Source organism: Talpa occidentalis, unplaced genomic scaffold, assembly GCF_014898055.3.
Source record: "Talpa occidentalis isolate TD23 unplaced genomic scaffold, MPIMG_talOcc4v2.1 talOcc4.15, whole genome shotgun sequence".
Classification (NCBI taxonomy): Eukaryota; Metazoa; Chordata; class Mammalia; order Eulipotyphla; family Talpidae; genus Talpa; species Talpa occidentalis.
The window spans coordinates 85,314,454-85,332,483 of record NW_023601543.1 but is presented as its reverse complement, the minus strand read 5'-3'; the positions used below and the strand labels follow the sequence as shown (position 1 = coordinate 85,332,483).

Here is an 18,030-nt window from a genome sequence, read left to right as displayed (position 1 = left end):
TAAAAGATAGGTGTACTTAGCATGATTTGAAAGAGAAAAAGGCCAAGCCATTGCTGCAGGCAGCTATGAGTAGAATCCTTAAGCAGTGTGAGAAACCAAGCTGTGCAGCATTCTGCTCTGCACTGGCTACTCTTGGTTGCATGAAGTGGCCACTTGGAGTGAAAGAAAAGGTCAGCCCCCCAAGCTGAGCTGTACACCTGAATGCTCTGGAATCTGGTCCTTATTTTATTTTTCTTCAAAACCCTATAGCCTGCTGACCAGGTGAAATAATAGAACATATGGTCTTTATTTAATTCCTTCATGCTTACCGCCAAGACAAGAGGAGTTGGGGAGTGAAGATCTCTTGACTGTCTCCAACGCTTTCCTTTAATCTTACTTTATTTACTAAGAGCTAATAAAAAATCTGAAGTGCTTAACTCTCAAGTGTTGTTTTTCTTCTGGGCATTGGTATTTGATTTGTTCTTTGCCCTGAACCCCCCACTCCTTTTATGCTGAATGTGCCATTGTGAACCTCCTTTTTAATGCTGCATTTATTTTCCTTTCTTTGATATATTTTTCTACTCCTAAAAGTTTATCTTTCCCCACTCTTATTCAAATTACTCTAAGTTATCTTAATATATAATTATATTGGACCTATAAAAGTAAATAATTTAATTATAAAGGTAATTGGTATATGAACAATTTTTTAAAAAATGAGAAAATCATTTATTTGTCTGCCCAGTTGCAGTAACTTTATTTATTCTCTTTTAATATGTGTTATATTTGGCAATAGTGATGATCAGAGTGAACATGAAATTCTGCCCCAAATGTCTTTCATTCCACATTTTTCTAACAACATGGTTCCATGTTTGCTAATTCTGTTTGTAATTACTAGGTTATATATTTGAGTGACACTGCCTCAATTTACTAGGCCAGCCTGCTCTCAACAGGACATTTGGATTTATAATATCTGTTCTTAAGACTGGGCTAACATGGACAAAATCATTGCGAAGCAATCAAACCCATCCCAAATTGACAGGTAGGGGGAATAACATGTGAGGTTTCAGATATGAAAATGACAAGTTATAAAAACTTAACGACTGATAGTTCAACAACTTTCTGGAAATTCCCAACACATACAACTGAAGATTGGGGAGATGAGCATATTTCCATGAGGTATCATGGAGTATCAGCATTCTACAAAAAAAGGGGGTTCTGATGTAAACAAACATCCCCCTAGAGGAAATTTCCTGCCATATCTTTTTTTGAAATTTAACCTTGAAAATATGCCTCTAGATATCTCTAAGCAATGAGCCTACCTACCCACGGCTTCTCAAGTGGAGAAGCAGAATCAGAGTATTCAGTCTTCTTACCTGGGAAGGAAGCAGGAGAAATCTACCTACCTACCATTCCAAGGGGTCTCTCGCTTCATCTATGCTACTACTTTGTTTTTCTGTTATATTTTTGTACCCCTGAAATGTTTAATCTCATCATGTGCTCTTTTATAAATCATTTTGGTGTCTCATTGCTATGTGCTAGGAGCAGAAACTGTCCACCAAAGCACAAATTGACCATCTAGATGGAAAATCTAACTTCTCTTAAACATGTTTTGGAAACACTGAGGGAAATGATTTACATATGATAACAAGCTTCCAAATCCAAATTTAGCTTTGATTAAGCTAGATGCATAATGGAACCAGTTTTTAAAGTGACATCATCTACTTATTAGCCATTTTGATATATAATTATATAGCTCTCTTACATCACCCTTCACCTCAACCGAGCATGGGTAGATGTTAAATTGTTAGTGAGTATTATTGGGTAAATATAAGCCAGATGTTAACTATGATTAAACTAACTTTCTGGTAAACTTTTTCTTCTACTGTTAATAATCGACTCTTTGGCTTAGTTGTCTTACCAACAGCTCATCCTTCCAACATGGGATATTATCGTATAATACAGATTTCCATGCCAGCAAATCTCTCAGCTCACATATCAGTTACCTTTTTTTCCTTTCTGACTCTCTCTCTAGTACCCAGCACTTCTTCATGTTCTGTTAGGACCAGTTGCTTTCCTGGACTTCCACGATTGCCTTCTTGGAACTGCTCTTTTCCACTCACCTTCTCTGTCCTACACTGCGCCTCCCATTTCCAGGACGTCGCTTCTTCTTTTGTGGTTTCTTGTAATATGACCCAGGCTGCAGGAACTTCCTAAGAAGAGATGTGTGAAAGACCCCTTTGTGAAAAAATCTTTGTCTTACTCTACTCACAATGAGTATCTTGGCTAGTATTGCATTCTAGGTTGGAAATCATTGCCACACCCCTCCCCCAATTTTTGGAAGTGATCATTTCAGTTTCTTCCAGCTACCAGAATTTCTCAGTCCAAAATAGTTTTCATTCCTAATTTTTCACACAGGACCTAGTTTTTCTTCCTGGAATATTTTAGGATCTTCTAACGTTTATGTTCTGAAATTTCATAATGATATACTTTTTTAAATTATGCTCTTTGTGGGTCTTTTCAATTTGGAGATTCATGTAATTTAATTCATGTCAGAGCAATAAAATTTATCTTTGTTATGTTTCCCTCCCCCCCACCTTGGGGACTGTATTTGCCAAATTGAAAAAGACGATGAAGAATACAGCAGACAGGACGTTTGGCTTGAGGCTCTAAGAATCCAAACTCCTTGCTGCTGCGCATACTGTTGGGTTGGGTGTGGTCTTGAGCCTGCCCTCCCCCCAAGTCACACAAGGCTCTCTCAGTCCTGTGCCCAGCCTCACGGAAGTTCCTGCAAAGCACCACAACACAGCTCTCACCCGTTCTTCTTTTCCTCTTCCCACCTCCTATCTCCTCTGTGACGTCCACTTACGTACTTATTATTCACCACCACTCAACGTAAATGTAGCCTCCTCCAGGAAGCCCCCCCCCCCACTCCACCTTCAAGCACCCAGGTTTACATCACATGTCCTGATACAGCTCCTGGTGCCGCATCCCTCCTCCTGCCTATCATGGCCACATTTGCCCGTTAACAGCCTGACACACTCTGCCCTCATCCACTGCCGCATCTCGGGAAGGTGGTCTCTCTGGTGCACATCTATGGCGCCTACAAGCCAGCAATGTCTGGCACACAGGGGAATGCTTGTTAAGTGGATTGACTTGTATGTGTATTTACATAAAACATCTGACAAGTGTACAAAAGTTAAACCTCAGATATCTAAAATCAGCTTGACAGAAAAGAATAAAATGACAACATATTAGAACCATCTTGGAAAATTCAGGATTCAGTGGCTATATAGCATCTATAGAGAGCCCTTAAGAGAGTGTTTCTCAAAGTGTGTTCCCTGGACCAGCAGCATCACTGGGGGACTTGTTAGAAATGAAAATTCTTGGCACCGCCCCCCAGTTAGAAAGACTTGGGGAGAGGTCCAACAGCTGTGTTTAAAAGCCCTCTGGGGCACAGTCAGGTTTGAGAACCACTGCCCTAATATTTGAAATGCCCGTCCCTGTGAAGTGCTTAAGTCACCTCTGGCAGGAGTAGATGGTGTCTATTAACTATCCCTGAAAACCAAGGCCCAGATGCTCCCCCTTCTCGATGCCATTCAAGTAAACCACGCAAACAAAAGGCCACGCAGCACAGTCCACAGCCAGAGGCCTCAGCTGGGAAGGATTCCAGCTGAGCAGCACCGGCAACATGCACAAACAGGGTCCAGGTGTCGCATCTGGCCCTCCTGGCTAGGAAATCACGGGATTACTTGCTTCATTTACTTCTACTTTTTAACAGTCTGACATGCTAAAGTAAGTGCATGGCTGGGTTTTTAATCAGATGGGTTCATCTCTGCACCTACCTTGGCATGACGATTTACTTTGTGGGAGAGTTGAATAAGCGAGGGTGTTAAGCCCCAGGTTTGGCCAAGGGGAGAGGAAGTGACACTTAAAATGTTTGACTGATCCATATGTGACCTCGGGATGTGAGATCAAAGCCTCAAAGTGGACAAGAACGGTGAAGAGGTATGTAGAAATCATCCAGAACCTTCAGTGAGTACTTGCTGACTCCTTCACCCAAGTGAGTTGTATCTTCTTAAATTCCTATCAATTTTAGGGAGATGAGAAGACTTCAATCTTGAATCAGGACCAATAGAACAGATGTGAGACACAGGCAGGAAAGTGAGTTTTTAAATGGAGTAAAAATAAACAAGCAAAGTCAAGGAGAGCCAAGAAAAAGAGGGGAAAGAATGAACAATTTTCACTTTGGGTTAACAAAACCGAAAAACAAATAAATAAGTAATGTGCCAGATACTCTGTTGGGGAGGGGAAAAAATGGAGGAGTAAAAATGCGGTCTGTCTCAGCGCTGAAGGTGACACATTTATCCTCGGGGGTGACTCTGTCCAGTAAGGAAGCTGCCAGCCATGTGAGGTGTTTCAATTAAAATCAATTAAAATTAAATATTCAGTGCCTCAGCCACACAAGCCACATCTGACTACTCAGTAACCACATGTGGATACCATATTGAACAGCACAAATTAGAACTCACCCATCATCTAGAAAGTTCTATGGGACACAACTGATCTAGAGCTTACTCTGCGATCACACTTGTACTTACCCCTTCCTTCCAGAGATATGTACATATATGGACTATGGAAAGTCAAAAAGTGCCAAAGAAGCAAGTAACTTTGCTTTGTTGATTTATTAGAATTCTCCCTCATACTCAACACCAAGGGCCTGATTCTTTTTCTTACAAATCTCTCACGCATGCGCCAAAGGCAACTTATCACAACAAAACATTAATGGGAAATGCCTACTCCGGGCATCACCCTACTCTTGGGCATCACCCAAGAGTAAAGAGGCACAGAATGTAGTCCAGGGAAATATTTGACAGAAAACATTAGGCCAGCTTGCAACTCTAATATGAACCAGGAAAAACAAGTATGTTGGGTGGTGGGGGGGGGTGGGGCACGGCGCGGGTGTAAACCAAGGCTCAGTCTCCGTTGTGGTTGTACATATGACATATGACAGCTTTTTTGAAACGAAGATGCTCCAGCCCCATCCTCAGAGAGGAGCATCCTGTGGCTCTGGGAGAGGTTCCCAGCATCAGGTATGCACCTCCTTCCTGGAGGCAGACACCTGCAAGGTGGTTGTTGGGTACCAAGGATAGGACAGTGTAGGGGGTTGAGCACTGGTGTGGAAGCAAGACAAGGAAGATTCAGAAACTAGCTTTGGCACAGAGTTGTGTGTTGGTGATCAAACTGCACTAGCAACTCACTAGAGGCTATTGTCATAATGTCCCATCAGGATTTGGTTTGAATCTTCAAAAGCAAAAAGAACAGTTTAAATCCTTGAGTAGGAAAAGACGCTCAGGAGTTAATGAGATCTGGATGGAATTAACGGGAAACTAAGGCCTAAAGTCACCAGAATTAGTCAAAGGTCTTAAGCCAAGTTACAAGATGATACAGACATTCCTTTGGAGATTATCCTTATTGAGCTATTAATATGGGGGGGGGTCAGCATCTGAAGGGAAGAGCACACCCTTACTTTACAGGTAGCACGTCCTGGGAATACAGGAAAGCGTTCCCAGGGCTGGCAATGCATAATACAAAGGGCAGCTGGTGAGTATTAGGGCCTGGGATGCTGCACTTATCAGATGAAAAAATGCTGAGCGTCTCATAAGGCCGGTGATGAGTGACTTTCTGAATCCAGATTGTCAATGATTATCTTCTGGCTCATTCACTGGCAATATCAGCTTTACTAGCAACAGCTGAGTGACCAGGGCAGGGAGATGGACATCCCTTCCGTGTTTGAGAAAAATCAGAGGAATCAGCATTAAGTTTGTAGATAACTTGGATAATACCATCATCTGAAAAGCACAAAGCACTAAAATTTTCACTTCGCCCTTCCCAGCTTTTTTTGTTCACCTATTATGGGATATAGCAAACCCATCCACTGTTTAATTCTCTCTCCTCTCTCTCTGCTCTCCCTCTGCCCCCCCCTTCCTTCCTGCCCTCCCTCCCTCTTTCCTCTCTTCTCACTCTCCACCACTTCCTTTCTTCCTTCCTCCCCCTACTGCATTCCCACCTCCCTTTTTTAAAGGTTGTCAATGAAGGGAAGGAAATTGTTCTTTCTTAAGAGGATAAAGCAGGTAAAGACTAAGAATGTTGATTCATTCAAGGCTGTCTTCATTTCCTTTGTTTGAACACATCCCTTCACCACCCCCAGCATGCCTTCTTTAATGACAAATAATTTCCTGCAGTGCCAGATTCCAAGACTTTAATCCTTGTGCAGGGCCATGCAAATGTTAGATTTGTAAGTCATATGCAGTCGTTCCAAGGAATTTTTATTGTTTCATTGGACATGCAGGCTAAAATGCAATTTCTGGCTTTTATTAGATACTCAAAGTCTATGCTTCAACTAAGTCCACAAAGGAAGATTTGGGTGCAATACATAGCAGATGGGTGGTGAGACCATCATGTACGACTGTACCAGTTACGCACTGCTCAATGCCTCAGAGAACCATTCACAAAGTCTTTGAAGGCAATAGTGCTCGTATCAGTTGTACAGTGTACAACCTGCTTAACTGTTCATGATAGGTTTAACAGGACGCTTTCTATATAATCAACATAGGTTATTTGCTGACTCAATTGAGTATTTATTGGGCACTTGTCCTATATAGGCTCTGCACTGCGCAGAGGATGGGGTATAGTATAGCCCGTGGTGAGCAAGACTGATTAATTCTCTCCCCTCATGGAGCTGATACTATATTAGGAGAGTCAAACAATGAAGTCAGCGCTCATGATGAAAGCATGATAAGTACTATGATGCAAGAAATACCGTGTGCCAGAGAGCACAGAGGAGGGCGTCCTTTTGGGAAGGGGCCAGGGATATTCCTAAAGGAACAGGTAGTTCTTCTGAAGTATAAGGGATGAAAGGGAATTAGACAGGTCACATGAATGGATATGGTTGGGATGGGGAGCAGAGGGGGGGGATGCTGAGGAGAGAGTGTTCCAGGAAGAACATTATACAAGACAAAAACTGAATGCCCTGTGGTACCCCGAATCATCAGCTACTTCTTGGTGCCAGTTTTGCTGGAGCCAAGTGCACTCGTCCTGTCAGTGGGCACTGCCAGCCAAGCCATGGGTACTTCCCGGGAAGATGCCATCTCTCTGCAGTCACACGAACAGCTGTGCTTCGTCCCTGCTTCAGGACAGTTGTCTCTAATCACATGCTTTGTTCCAAAGTAATCAGGGTACAGTGACACCCCATTTGACTGTGGCAGCCCCATGAGAACCATGTGTTAGCTCCCAATATCCTGTTATTCTCTTTGCATATGGTTGGTGTTCAATGTTGAGCGAAACCAATTAGCCATTGTTTAACTTCAGGTAAATCAGCACCTTAATTAACTTAAGGTGGCATCAGGACTTGAGATAGTTTCCCCTTTTCCCAACCTTTAAATTAAGTCAAATCAACACAGACATCCAGCGTAGGTTGACCTTGAGCCTGGTTCTGCTGACCTCCGACGTGTTGTCCGTGAGCACATGAAGGGCGGTTCCCTGATATTGTCATAGGACAGAAAAGGACGTTGAAACAAATAATGATGTTTGCAGCGAAAGCCTCCTGATCTCATGTTTTGACTCCAATCTTATAAACACTTGAAAGTGGCTTTAGAGGTGTCTTGGGCTAATTCTGAGAGAGCGTATAGTTCTTGTGCAGTCATTGGAAAGAAAACGCAGTATCCTGTTGCAATAAAAGTTTCAGACACGGCAGTAAATCAGGCTCGCCTTTCAGAATGCAACATTAGGCCGTCGGCTTGGGCATGACATTTGGTAATATCATTGAGACACTGAAGGCAATTGTCATAACCCACACATATCCCCAGCTCCAAGGGCAGCTTTCTGTCAAAGCCAGAATATGACAGTGACGTGATTTTTTATCTGGTGTAGAGAAGATCATGGAGGCAGACAGCCTGAAAGCCGTGGGCAAGATTAGCCTCTGCTTGACACTAGGGGAGTAGCTTTTCTGCAAGTCTACAAAATATTCTCTTATCTCCACAGATAAATTTGTAGTGCTATTGGGAGAAAGTTCTCTGTTTATTTAGTTCTACTTAATTTTTTTTAATGGTTGTGCATTGGCCTGACACAATTGCACAATCCCTTTCTCTTATTAGCGACAACTGGCTGGCAACAGTGAGGATAATTCACATAAAATAGTAGACTTTCTTAATTTGGCTTGTATGTTTAGCTTGCAGTCGAATTAGGAGAGTTTACTTCTGATTTTCTCCTGATTTTTGTACCACTTTAATTTCTCACAAGATCTGGTTCCGGAATAGCTATGCCAGATTTGGCCATCCATGACAACGGTGATATAAAAGCGAGAGAAAATACTGGCCTTCAGATTTCTTTGGAGAACAAATTCAGATTTAATGTTGCCAATACCTCATATTTCTTAGGAGAAATATGTTAGAATCTTTGGTTTCATCTACAGGGATATTCAATAAAAATGAATAAAGTTACCTATTTAAGTCTCTCATTTGCTGTATAGTCTCATTACTTTAAATTCTGATGATCTTGGATTACATTGGGCTGTTTCAACACTTAATTTTTCATGGTTTCTTGAGACTTTCAACAAAGAAAATACACTTTTCAGGTGCGAATAACTGATAAGTTATGGTATAGATATAAATATCTTTACAATTGAGCATCTTTCTGTATTTGCTTTGCACATAGCTGTACAGCTGAACAAAAGAATGAATTGCTCTATAAGTATTTCTCCATATCAATCAAGCAAAGTATGTTAAAGCCAGACTGTGACTTGGATAATTTTCAAGCAATATGCTTCCAATTGCAGAATGCAGTTCAAGCCATTCAGCATTTTCTGTCCCCAAAGGTCTCTCTTTCCCTAGGTCTATACTCTCTTAGACAGACCAGCTCCCGGGAAGAGTGACAGAAGAGTGACTGTGCAGACTCAGCCCAGTGGCGGCTCCACTCTCCAGGCCACGTGAGTGTTTACTTGCTCTGCAGGCCCCTCAGAAGCTCCAGTCTCTCCCACGGCTGAGGCCTCTGGCTTCCTATGAAACTCCTCGACCATAACTGAAGGTTCCATCCCATGCTAATTTGGAAACCACCTTTATGGTCATTGGGCAGATTTAAGGAATTCTGAGTTAACATCTAGAACATCCTTTCATAGTCTGTTGGCTGCCATTTGGCTCTGATCTTGCCCCCACTTCTTACAACTGGATTTCTTCTTTGTTCCCAGGATCATCCTCTCACCCGGGGCCTCCCCGCTCAGTTTGCATCTCCTTAGTTAGAATGAGCTCTGACTCCTGCAGAATGCACTCTCTTCATCCCTCCCAGCTCCCTCACAGCCATGGGGCCATATTCCCCTGCTCACCACCAGCTCCGGGAAGAACATTCCTCAACTCTTCTGCCTGCCTGCTGCTGAGATTGCTGAACACCCTAGTGGCTCATAAATTTCCTGCCAATGTGCTCCTCCCATTTGTCAGACACTCCACTGGGTCTTCTAACCCCTGCTTTCTGTAGCCTGGAGGCTAGGTGTCAGGAGCTACCTGCGTATCAGTCCACATCATCTGCAAGCAAATGCCAAGACAGGATGGTGCGTGCAGGCTCTCATCGGGGCGAGCCTGTGGGAGAGGAACTGGGGGTAAAACTGCAATGCTGGGAGGGCACTGGGATGCACAACCTCTAGCGAGGGAGTGCAGGGAGGAAGGTGGAAGCTCTTGGTCTGCCCTCCAGTCTTAGGAAGGTTCAAGAAAGCTAACAGGGCATCTCGACCACAGTCATCCTCCAAAGGGGTACTGTGCCTCTCAGGGGTAGGCTGCCTTAGTCTCCCCCCATCTAGCCAGTGGAGGGGGCAGCCGATGGGAGGAGGCTTTGACCCAACACTGCAGAGGAGTCCAGAGGCTGGGGCCTCAACAGTCATGTGCTCTGGTCACAGGCCTGCCGTAGCCTTCACTACCTGTCAGACTGGATTTTCTCCCAGCACTGGAAGCTGGGTCGGTCCTAATTTTATATACTGATGTGGCAATATGACCACCACTGTAGCTGTAATTAGCATTTCATCGTAGCCACACACCTATCATTTCTTTTTTAGCAGTTGGGCTAATCAAGTTCTAGTTTCTTCATAAGCTTGATGAGATCATGCAATATTGATGTCCACACTCACCATTGCGCGCAGTAGGTCTCCAAGACTTAGTCACTACTTGTGGCAAGTTTGTACCCTTAACACCTGTTCCCATGGTTACTAAAGAGAAAGAACTAGCTAAGCAGTCTGGAAAGCATTGCTTGTCTCTTGCCCACATGGTGCTTTTAGAGAGTAAAGATGCGAAGGTCCCCGACAGGGATCAGCAGCCCCCTGGAGCCTGGAGCACACCCCTGGTAAGTGTGCCTTCCCCTGAGCGCCACCGACTGTTTGTTAACCTCATCACAGCCCTCGGAGGTGGATGTGGCCATGAGGCCCACTGTAGAGCTGCAAAGGTTGAAACTTTGGAGCATCTGAGCACTCTGCCCAAGGTCAAGTGGTGGAGCTGGGATCTGAGCCGAGGCATTCGACTGCAGAGTCCACAGTCTTAACTGTCTTGAGATCGGGATTCTAGTTGTATAAACAACTTTATCAACGGTGAGAAATAGTTCTTCACCTTAGTTACTGCAAAATATCACCAAACACGGTGCTCTACGTGACCCAAACCAAATCACTTTGGTGAGAAATGAACCAAGGAGCTTGAAATTTGGCCAAAGGCACTAAGAAAATAAATACTAATAGCAGAAGAGATCACATGCCTTCGCCCCCAGGGCATGTAGCTGACCCAAGGGCACAAGATGTTTTTTCTTTGAGCCCCTGGTGGACATATGTAATGTGTCTTTCCTGCTCTGAGGATGGGATCGCGATGCTGTCCTATTCACGAGAACATCACTGAGTCTGGGAGAAGTTTGGAAAGTTGAAAAACTTGCTAAAAGTTTACCAGCATAGCAGCCCGGGCTGCTTTCTCCTTCCACCAACCAAACCATATCAGTTTCCGAAATGTCTCTCCCAGTAGCCTCTGGTTTTATTTAATTTACTGCACTTGGAATTTGATAAGTTCCTGGCTAGCTTTCGCATTCTTTCGCATCCTCGTAATTCACATATTATCTTTCAGCTTTCAGTTCTTCGAATCTTCTAGTCACTCCTGGAGAAAAGCTGCTTTAGCATTTTATCCACTTAATGGCTCAAAAACAAAGGCAGACACAGCGATACATTCCTACTCAGAAATGTCATTGTGGCCGAGACATTCCTCAAGGTCCGACATTTTGGGAGGTCCAGTTTTGCACGTGGGCCCCACTGAGGGCCTACAGATGAAAGAAAGTGTCCCGGCCCCCACCCCCACCATACAGGAACTCACATTTTTGTGGCAAGGACAGACAACAGCCAGCTACAGAATAACATGCAGAGGTATCGTCCAGCCCATGACTAAGACAGCTCGCACGGACTAGAAGCTGAGGAAGGTTTTTCAGTGGATGTTGTGGAACGTGAGGAGTAAAGAGAGGGACAACTGCATTCCAGGAGGCAGAAGGGTACCCCAAAGTGTCAGCTCTGAGAGTGAATGTGATTCTAGCAGAGATGTGAGAGCATGGAGTGAAGGGATAGAAAATGTGGTTAACCCTTGTCCCATTACATGCCACATGTTCTTCCTGCTTCATAACTCCCAGTAGCCCTCACAGAGCTTGAGAGTAACTGGGTATTACTATTTACCCATTTAAAAAATGAGGCAGAAAAGTGACAGTGCCTGGGAAGGAACAAAGCCAGGATACAAGCCCAGGAATCCAGGCATCAGAGTCCATGGTTTCGCTCAACTGGACCATTGTAGAATGCGTGCTGGATTCTGAATGACTTTGCCAATTCACTCATTCATTTCTTCAACATATATTCACTGAATGCTACTAAATGCCAGGCATGACAGAGTTGAGGACAAAGAGACAAGGTCCTTTAATTCTACCTCAGGGCAATGGTGTAGGTTGGCAGTGGGTGGGCTGCCATTTAATTAAGGTGAAACAGAATATTGAGACACTCCCTCTGGATGCTAGCATCTAGGAAGAGGAAACACCATCAAAATGGGAACTGGTCCAGAAAATAAATGCAGAATAACGTGAGAACAGACAGTAGGTGCTTTTTGGACCATGAAAAAAAATTTAGATTCCACATTGGACATAATAAAGATAAAATGTATAACGTGTAAATGGTAAAGATTGGCAAACAACATAACAGAAGGAACAGAGTCCAGGGAGAGTTCATGCCAATGAAAGGAATACAATGGACAGAAAGGGTTAAACAAAAGAGGGACCAGGCAGGCTTACTGGGCTGGAAAGTGATACCTGAGGCCATCACTTAGGTCTCCATCCAAACCATCATGGCTTGTCTTAGAACATTCGAGGATGTTGCCAGCACATACCAGCACCTGGAGGCCAGTCTTAAACCTTTCTGCTGACTGAGAGACACACTGACTTATAGAAATACCGTTCCGAGTTCTAGGAACAGACCCAATTAGCATTCTCTGGTCTTGAGTGCGAGGAACTTAGCAGATTTATCTCATCAACGCCTGACTGGCTTGTCCCAAAAAGACCCCCTCCCCTGCCAGCTCTAGACCTCGACAGTGACAGAAGAAACATACTGAATTTAGCAAATTTCCCTCTAGAACTGCTTCTTGGACCCAAGCAAGGACCACACTTTTGGGAAACTCTTTCCAAGGCAGTTGTTTCTGCTTGACCCAAGGTATAAGTTTTCCTCCAGGAAGTTAAGGCACCTCATGCTGGTGTAATCGAGTTTCTCTGGGAAGAAGCTGCTGCCCCCTGGGTGGTCACTGCTGCTGATGAATTAAATGCAGATGTTTGGCGGGTCGCCTCCCAAGCTTCCTGCTCTTTGTGTTTCTCCTCCCAGAGGGAAGGGAGTGGACTCAGGATGTCCCCAAGGCTGATGTACTACGTAATGACGACACATCTACGGGGTCTGCAGTGACACACACCCCTGAAATGAATTGGTCATCAGGTGCATCCATCAGTCACCCCCATATTGTGCACCCCTCATGCCAGCCAGTGGACACCGCACTTGTGTCTCTTAGGATCTGAGCAACAATCGTGGGAAAACTCACATATGTGAGAGGCAGATTTTTAAAGCTGTGTTCCCATCTGTTATTTTGGGAAACAAATGTGGATGATTTTAACCTTTCAAATAAAGGGGAAAAGAACAGACAGTAGGTGCTTTTCTGACATGGGGCTGTCAGGCGAGGGGGAGGCTGTTGATGAGCCAGGGCCCTCACCCATCAGCAATGTTTGAGAAATGAAGGGTGGGGAAAGGGATGGGTTAAAATTTAGTAACTCATCTTCACAAATATCCGACCATTTCTATTTGGAATAATAAGCCCCATTTCTTCCAAGCCCCTGCAGCTACTCTGTCCGGAACTGAGCCTGTCCCTTCTAACACAGCTTCTTTAAAGAACTGGCTGCTCTCCCATCCCAATTTCTCTTCCCCACACATTTTCTGCTGCTTCCATTTCTTTAGCTGGCCATAAAACCCATTTATGTGAAAACCTCCCCAACAAAAAACAAGAAGCTCTCCTTCTAGGCAGAATATCTTTTTCCTTCCAGACCTTCACTCTCTCCTTTGAGGACTGTGTTCCGACGAGGCTGAGCCTCTGGTCAAGGCTGGCTGCTCGTGCTGGCCGTGGCTGGGCTCGTCCACGTTGGGTCCTTAAACAGGCAGTGAAATCACAGTGAAGACACTGTCCACGGCTCCATTCTGCAGCACGAATATTCATCTACTCTCAGCTAGGATTTGCAGGCAGCAACATTTTCTAGCATCAACAAGCCTGTCCGAATCGGGCACGATGCCAAAAAAAGCATCATGATACACAATTATATACTGTGTTTCCACTATTTCAGTCAGGGCCTTACACAGAGAGAGTGTCCGCCTGCTTGCCGTGGACCCGTTAAGTTCACAGATGTCACCCTGTCACCTTGCACTTCCATAATTGTCTCACTGAATGCGTGGCTTCCCTAAGTGATAATAGCGGACGGGGGTGATGGATGGCTTTGCAAGTGCGCTCACTCGGTAACGGTAACTCTGCCAGCACTTGTAATTATGGGGTGCAGAGAGGAGTAAGTCAAAGTTTGAAAATCACCTTCCAAACACGCAGTCATTTCTTCTATCACCCAATCCTTCTCCAGATCTGGCTCACCTTCTCGACTTCATTTACAAGAGTCCTTCAGAATTCTGTCTCCACTCCTATTCCCAGTGTACCCCCCGCCCCAATCTCCTGACTCTCCTGTGATCACACTTTCACAGCCACTGCTCTGGGGCTGCTCCCACCGAAGGTGCTCTGCTCTCATCCATGCGACAAAACCCAACCTCGACTCTCAGTCTTCATGGAGCGCAGCTTGTCAGCGGCGTGACAAGCTCCCCACCACCTTCTCACTCCCCCTTCCAGACCCAGCTGCCAGGACATCACCGATTCTCCTGCCCCTTGGGCTCCTGTGCCAGTCACATCTCCCCAACTTTATTTTTTAACTTGAGGTGCATGTCCACGGCTCAATTTCAGTCCACGGCATGTCAATTTCAATGGAAATTGAAAGGGAGCCATTCAGTTGCATCTAGCAACCACCATCTTCATCTAGTTCCAGAACATTTTCACCACCTCCAAAGGCAACTCCATTCCCACAGGACAGTCACTCTCCATCCACCTGCCTCCCTCTAGTCCCTAGAGACCACTAATCTTCTGTCTGTTTCCATGGATGTAACAATCCTGGACATCCCATACAAATCCAATCACATGCTACATAACCTTTTGCGTCTGGCTTTGAGTATGACGAGCGGGGTCCGTCCACGCTGGAAACTGTGTCAGTGCTTCTTTTCTTTTGATGACTAAATAATATTCCATTATATGGATAGACCACAGTTTGTTTTAGCCATTCAAGGACATTTGGGTTGCTTACACCTGGTGGTTGTCGTGCGCCTGACCATGTTCTATCAGAGTGCCCTGAGACACAGATCTCCCACCTCGTCTCTCTTTCTTGCCTTCCCACGTCACGCTAGCAGATTTCTCCCAGTCACGTGACTGTCTCTAGCGTCTGTATGCAGCACTCTCCAACTCAGACTCTCTTCCACCCGCCATGCTCTTTCAAATAACGGCTGACGCCCCATTCGTGGTGGGGTGTCCAAAAGGCATGTGTCAAAAGTGATGTGGCAGGCATGTCAGATGTCACTTGTCCAAATGTAACTTTTAATATTCCCTCCCACCCGCCATTTGCTGCCAGTTCTGCTCTGCCAATCTCTCCATTTCAGCTCGCCGCGTCCGTCCTGACAGCTTGGAGGCGTCCTCATTCCTCCCGTAGTCACCTTTGACGGATAGGGAAACCCTACCGCCTGCTCTCATCATCTCCACTCTGACCACCTAGATCCAAACTCCCTGCTCCCATCTTTGGATGATGACAACAGTCCCCTGACTGGCCTCCCAGCTTCCGGCAAGACAGGACTACAAAAACCAGAAAGATCTTTGTATCATCTGTCTTTTATATGAATATGAACATCAGTTCCTCCTTAGGACTCCCTCTCTGGATATGTTCACAATCTATTAGCCTGCATTTGATCACCAAGTTTCCTAGCGAAAGCATTACCGCCAAACTTCGAGAAGTTTCAGCCTATCCATTATCATCTGGTGAGAACATTCTCAAGTGAAATAAGTATGGAAGAAATGACTTTGATTTATTCACTTTTAAATGTTCTTGTTTTCTGCCTTTATTTTCCTTGCTTCCAACTCTTAAGGAAAAAACATCAACATAAATTAAGTTTCTTAGGTCCAGTCCAAGGGAAGAGAACAAGTTCGTCTTTGTGCAATTTCCAGGGTAATCTCCCTCGATCCATTTTAATATATATATAGACTTACTCCCACTTCTCTGGCCAGTTTCTACTCCACATATGTGAATTAGCTCCATGTTGCCTCAGTATTTAAAAAGGCAGTAAATTAACTCCCTTGAATCCCATTTACAACGAGAGGCTAGTGTAGCCAGGACTGGAAACTTCCAGCAGGGTTTCATTTGCATCAAACTATTTTTACATATCAAGGTGTACACCACTATTATTTTCAAGAAAACAAAATTTGTGGTGAAATATCACTGTCAATTATCTTGCTACAAAGCTGTGATTTTCAACTGCGGGCCATTTTGCCCCTCCCCCTGGGGGACACTTGGCAAGGTCTGGGAAGCTTTTTAATGTCACAGTGGGGAAGGTAGTGCTACTGGCATCAAGAGGGTAGAGGCCAGGGGTGCTGCTCAAAATCCTCCAATGCACAGGACAGTCCCCCACTCCAAAGAATGACCTGCCCAAAATGTCAGGAGTGCTAACTCTGACAAACTTCGCCTTAAAGTTAAAATGTTTATCATTCTGGGTTCCATGGGGTATAAGTCCAATTAAAAGATAATTAAATTTTATGAGCAGATTTTTGGCTTTCAGGCTCTTGGTAACTTTCACTGAAGGCACAGCCTTAACATTTCATTTCTAAGTAAATTAACATATGTCACCTTTAAATTCACCCATGTGGCACTAAACCAACTTCTAGAAATACTGTGAGAAAAACTCAGTAGCAACTAATTTCCTGAAAAACTGATCTACAGCAAACTGATGCCCTGAAAGCAAGAAGCAAAATGCCTGGACACAGTAGGTGTTGACAATACTGGGTGATTTATTGAATACAATTTAGGATGTGTATTTGCAATTCACGTTGCTGGATGACTTGTTAGTGTCTACTTTTATCCACCTGATACAGTATTCAAGTCCTTTTGGGTCCAGTAGGGTCCCAAAATTTATATAAATGAAGGTGTATGCGATGATTTAGAAGGATTTTATTCCAAAATACATAAATCAATCTCTCTCTCTTTTTATTACATGTATAGGCATAGGTATGGGTATAGGTATGACCCTGCAACCACTGGGGACATCTTAAATTGGAAAGCCCAGACGTGTTATATTCTCTGCTTAAAGGGCTAACTAAAACATCATTAGCTTCAGAATGTGGATACTTGAAGGACTAATGACTATCTAGTGTAACCACTCCTCTTTATTACAAATGAGGAAAGAGGGGCTCCCAGAGCTTATGAGATTTTTCCAAGGCCACAGAGTTGGTTAGTGGCCAATCCTAAACAAGACCTGTGCTCTTTTGTGAGAGTGTTCTGGGATTTCTCCAATAGACTCATCTTTCTTTGCTTGAGTTGTCTGCAGTCAAACTTTCCAAAACTGCTGTGTAAACTTGTGTTGCCTAATTTATTGTGAGCCTATTACTTGATATAAGTCCCTGAGCAAATTATTTATTCCCATCATTTTATCTGAAATTAAAATCCTTCCACTAAGCACACACATTTACTTAAAGTGAGCTAAAAAGTTAGAATATAAATGGAGTAAGCATAACACACAACACATAGTAACTGTGGAATTAATGAATTTTTTGGTCAGAATGACTTTTGAAGAGCTAGAGATAGCACTTTGAGGATCAATTTCCCCCCACAAAATTGACTCTTGTACCCCCAAACACATTAAATAAATCAACTGTAAGAAGGGATATGTCAACGTTCATTGAGGCACTGGCATACTCACCAATTCAGTGGAAACAACAATGTCAGCCTGCGAATACAACAATATGGAACAAATTTCACGTACACCATGCTTGAATGAACCCCGAGGATGGATCACGGTCCTGACACCAAGCAAGGTTAAACAGGCTGGTGGCTGGTGGGTGCTCTGCGTGCCATTCCCACTTTCTGCAGTACAATCCTATCTTACTTTAATGTTTCCCCAAGAGTATATTTCTGAGCTACAACTTGATCTGTAAGTTTAGTGTGACTATAATGCAACCATAAGCCTCAAAATTTTCTTAAATTCATAAGGAAAATGGGTCAAAATGACTTAACAAAGTGTCATAATACTATATTTTTGTAATAAAAATTTATGTACCTGTTCAGAATACATTTAATCTAATTAAGGGAAATTTTTTTTTTGTTTCACTTAGTGATATTCAGGAATGAATTAAA

General features: G+C 43.8%; 1 long non-coding RNA gene across 1 annotated transcript in view; it reads right to left on the bottom strand.

Moving 5' to 3' along the window:
• Positions 1–2,105: 2,105 nt before the first annotated feature.
• LOC129145897 (uncharacterized) overlaps positions 2,106–18,030 on the bottom strand; it is a 105,612-nt gene continuing 89,687 nt past the window's right edge. The window contains exon 3 of the long non-coding RNA XR_008552050.1: positions 2,106–2,189. This is a non-coding gene — a long non-coding RNA (uncharacterized LOC129145897). The remainder of the gene's footprint in view (positions 2,190–18,030) is intronic.